A 5,538-nucleotide genomic window follows, 5' to 3' on the forward strand; every position below is an offset into this window, starting at 1 on the left:
TTAACACCAATCTAGATGACTCGGAGGCTCAATCTGGATACATATTATAAGTGGTAGCAATTAGCTAGGGTAGATCCATACAGAGCTTGGTAGAAATAGAAATTTGCAAAATACATAGGTATCTGAATGTGACAGACCCGTTGACTAAACCTCTGTCACAAGCAAAACATGATCACTCCTTAATACTCTTTGGGTGTTAATCACATGGCAACATGAACTAGATTATTGACTCTAGTAAACCATTTGGGTGTTGATCACATGGCGATGTGAACTAGATTATGGACTCTACTAAACCTTTTGGGTGTTGGTCACATGGAGATGTGAACTATGTGTGTTAATCACATCACGATGTGAACTATTGGTGTTAAATCACAAGGCGATGTGAACTAGATTATTGACTCTAGTGCAAGTGGGAGACTTAAGTAAATATACCCTAGAGGCAATAATAAAGTTGTTATTTTATATTTTCTTATTCATAATAAATGTTTATTATTCATGCTAGAATTGTATTGATCGGAAACCTTAATACAAGTGTGAATACATAAACAAACAACATGTCTCTAGTGACCTCTACTAGACTAGCTCCTTGATCAAAGATGGTTAAGGTTTCCTAACCATGGACATGAGTTGTCATTTGATAACGATATCACATCCGTTAGCTTAGAACAATGATCTTTCAGTTTTATTGCTATTGCTTTCTTCATGTCAAATACATATTCCTTCGAGTATGAGATGGTGCAACTCCTGGATACCGGAGGAATGCCTTGTGTGCTATCAAATTTCTCAACGTAACTAGGTGATTATAAAGATGCTCTACAGGTATCTCCGAAGGTGTTTGTTGAGTTGGCATAGATCGAGATTAGGATTTGTCACTCCGACTATCGGAGAGGTATCTCTGGGCCCTCTCGGTAATACACATCATAAGAAGCCTTGCAAGCAAAGTGACTAATGAGTTAGTTGCAGGATGATGTATTACAGAACAAATAAAGAGACTTGCCTGTAACGAGATTGAACTAGGTATGAAGATACCGACGATCGAATCTCGGGCAAGTAACATACCGATGGACAAAGGGAATTAAGTATGTTGTCATAAAGGTTCGACCGATAAGATCTTCGTAGAATATGTAGGAGCCAATATGGGCATCCAGGTTCTGCTATTGGTTATTGACCAGAGAGTTGTCTCGGTCATGTCTACATAGTTCTCAAACCCGTAGGGTCCGCACGCTTAACGTTCGTTGATGATATAGTATTATATGAGTTATGTATGTTGGTGACCGAATGTTGTTCGAAGTCCTAGATGTGGTCATGGAGTGAGTTATGTATGTTGGTGACCGAATGTTGTTCGAAGTCCTAGATGTGGTCATGGACATGACGAGGAGCTATGGAATGGTCCGGAGGTAATGATTGATATATACGATGATCTGGTTAGGTGCTACCTCTTGAGCATGCGTTGGTTTTCCCTTGAAGACGAAAGGGTGATGCAGCAAAGTAGCGTAAGTATATCCCTTAGTTTCTGAGAACCAAGGTATCAATCCGGTAGGAGGCTACACTCAAATCCCTCGTACCTGCATAAACAAATAAGAAACTTGCAACCAACGCGATAAAGGGGTTGTCAATCCCTTCACGGCCACTTGCAAAAGTGAGATCTGATAGAGATAATAAGATAAATATTTTTGGTATTTTTATGATATAGATTGGAAAGTAAAGATTGCAAAATAAAATAGATCGGAAACTTATACAATGGAAAATAGACCCGGGGGCCATAGGTTTCACTAGTGGCTTCTCTCAAGATATCATAAGTATTACAATGGGTGAACAAATTAGTGTCGAGCGATTGATAGAAAAGTGCATAGTTATGAGAATATCTAGGCATGATCATGTATATAGGCATCACGTCTGCGACAAGTAGATCGAAACCATTCTGTATCTACTACTATTACTCCACACATCAACCGCTATCCAACATGCATCTAGAGTATTAAGTTCATAATAACAGAGTAACTCATTAGGCAAGATTACATGATGTAGATGGATAAACTCAAGAAATATGATACAAACCCCATGTTTTTATCCTCGATGGCAACAATACAATACGTGCCTTGCTGCCCCTGCTATCACTGGGAAAGGACACCGCAAGATTGAACCCAAAGCTAAGCACTTCTCCCATTGCAAGAAAGATCATTCTAGTAGGCCGAACCAAACTGACAATTCGAAGAGTATTGCAAAGATAACAAATCATACATAAAAGAATTCGTAGGAGATTCAAATATTGTTCATAGATAATCTTGATCATAAACACACAATTCATCGGATCTCGACAAACACACCGCAAAAAGAATTACATTGAACAGATATCCAAGAAGATCGAGGGGAACTTTGTATTGAGATCCAAAGAGAGAGAAGAAGCCATCTAGCTAATAGTTATGTACCCGAAGGTCTGAGTTAAACTGCTCACACATCATCAGAGAGGCTATGGTGTTGATGTAGAAGCCCTCCATGATCGATTCCCCCTCCGGCGGAGCACCAGAAAAGGCCCCAAGATGGGATCTCACGGGTATAGAAGGTTGCGGCGGTGGAAATAGGGTTTCGTGGTTCTCTCGGATGTTTTTAAGGTATATGAGAATATATAGGCGAAAGGAGTCGGTCAGGGGAGCCACGAGGGGCTGACGAGGGTAGGGGGCGCACCTACCCACCTGGGCGCGCCTCCCTACCTCGTGGCCGCCTCGTTGCTTCCTTGACGTCCACTCCAAGTCTCCTGGATTGCGTTTGTTCCAAAAACGACTCTCCCGAAGGTTTCATTCCGTTTGGACTCTGTTTTATATTGCTTTTCTGCGAAACACTGAAATAGGCAAAAAGACATCAATTTGGACTGGGCCTTCGATTAATAGGTTAGTCTAAAAAATAGTATAGATGTGTAAAATAAAGCCCATTAAACATCCAAAATAGATAATATAATAGCATGGAACAATCAAAAAATTATAGATACGTTGGAGACGTATCAAGCATCCCCAAGCTTAATTCCTGCTCTACCTCGAGTAGGTAAATGATAAAAATAGAATTTCTGAAGTGGAATGCTACCTAGCATAATTCTCAATGTAATTTTATTTATTGTGGCATGAATGTTCAAATCCAAAAGATTCAAGACAAAAGTTTAATATTGACATAAGAGTAATAATACTTCAAGCATACTAACAAAGTAATCATGTCTTCTCAAAATAGCATGGCCAAAGAAAGTTATCCCTACAAAATCATATAGTTTGGCTATGCTCTATCTTCATCACACAAAATATTTAAATCATGCACAACCCCGGTTTTAGCCAAGCAATTGTTTCATACTTTACTATTCTCAAACTTTTTCAATCTTCACGCAATACATGAGCATGAGCCATGGATATAGCACTATTGGTGGAATAGGATGGTGGTTTTGGAGAAGACAAAAAAGGAGAAGGTAGTCTCACATCAACTAGGTGTATCAACGGTCTAAGGAGATGCCCATTAGTAGATATCAATGTGAGTGAGTAGGGATTGCCATGCAACAGATGCATTAGAGCTATAAGTGTATGAAAGCTCATCAAAATAAACTAAGTGGGTGTGCACCCAACTTGCTTGCTCACGAATACCTAGGGCAATTTGAGGAAGCCCATCATTGGAATATACAAGCCAAGCTCTATAATGAAAAATTCCCACTAGCATATGAAGGTGACAACATAGGAGACTCTCTATCATGAAGATCATGGTGCTACTTTGATGCACAGGTGTGGTAAAAGGATAGTAACATTGTCCCTTCTCTCTTTTTCTCTCATTTTTTTTATTTTTTGTGGGCTTCTTTGGCCTCTCTTTTTTTATTTGGGCTTCTTTGGCCTATTTTATTTTCCATAAAGTATGGAGACTCATCCCAACTAGTGAGGCAATCATTGCTTCCATCATCCTTTCCTCACATGGGACAATGCTCTAATAATGAAGATCATCACACTTTTATCTACTTACAACTCAAGAATCTTAGAACAAAATATGACTCTATGTGGATGCCTTCGGCGGAGTACCAGGATATTGAATCAAGAGTGACATGTATGAAAGAATTATGAATGGTGGCTTTGACACAAATACGATGTCAACTACATGATCATGCAAAGCAATATGACAATGGTGGAGCGAGTCATAATAAACATAACGTTGGAAAGTTGCATGGCAATATATCTCGGAATGGCTATGGAAATGCCATAATAGGTAGGTATGGTGGCTGTTTTGAGGAAGGTATATGGTGGGTGTATGATACCGGCGAAAGTTGCGCGGCACAAGAGAGGCTAGCAATAGTGGAAGGGTGAGAGTGCGTATAATACATGGACGCAACATTATCAAAACAAAGTCCTACACGCATGCTCCTAGGGGAAGGGTTGGTAGGAGTTAACCATCGCGTGATCCCGACCTCCACACATAAGGAAGACAATCAATAAATAAATCATGCTCCAACTTCATCACATAACGGTTCACCATACGTGCATGCTACGGGAATCACAAACTTTTAACACAAGTATTCCTCAAATTCACAACTACTCAACAAGCATGACTCTAATATTTCCATCCTCATATCTCAAAACAATCATCAAGTATCACACTTCTCATAGTATTCAATGCACTTTATATGATAGTTTTTATTATACCTATCTTGGATGCTCATCATATTAGGACTAAAATTTTAACCAAAGCAAATTACCATGCTGTTCTAAAAGACTCTCAAAATAATATAAGTGAAGCATAAGAGATCAATAATTTCTATAAAATAAAACCACCGCCATTCTCTAAAAATATATAAGTGAAGTAATAGAGCAAAATTATCTAGCTCAAAAGATATAAGTGAAGCATATAGAGTATTCTAATAAATTCTGACTCATGTTTGTCTCTCCCAAAAGGTGTGTACAGCAAGGATCATTGTGGTAAACTAAAAATCAAAGACTCAAATCATACAATACGCTCCAAGCAAAACACATATCATGTGGTGAATAAAAATATAGCATCAAGTAAAGTTACCGATGGACGAAGACGAAAGAGGGGATGCCTTCCGGGGCATCCCCAAGCTTAGGATTTTGGTGGTCCTTGAATTTTACCTTGGGGTGCCTTGGGCATCCCCAAGCTTAGGCTGTTGCCACTCCTTATTCCATAATCCATCAAATCTTTACCCAAAAATTGAAAACTTCACAACACAAAACTCAACAGAAAATCTCATGAGCTCTGTTAATGAAATAAAACAAACCACCACTTTAAGGTACTATTATGAAATCATTATTTATTTATATTGGTGTTAAACCTACTTTATTCCAACTTCTATATGGTTCATACCCCCCGATACTAGCCATAGATTCATCGAAATAAGCAAACTACACACGAAAAACAGAATCTGTCAAAAACAGAACAGTCTGTAGTAATCTGTAACTTTTGAATAGTTCTAGAACCCGAAAAATTGTACAAAAATAGGAAGTCCTATATAATTTGTTTATTAATCTTCTTCAAAAAGAATCAACTGAAAATCACATTTCTGTG

Source organism: Triticum aestivum, chromosome 4B (genome assembly GCF_018294505.1).
Source record: "Triticum aestivum cultivar Chinese Spring chromosome 4B, IWGSC CS RefSeq v2.1, whole genome shotgun sequence".
NCBI lineage: Eukaryota > Viridiplantae > Streptophyta > Magnoliopsida > Poales > Poaceae > Triticum > Triticum aestivum.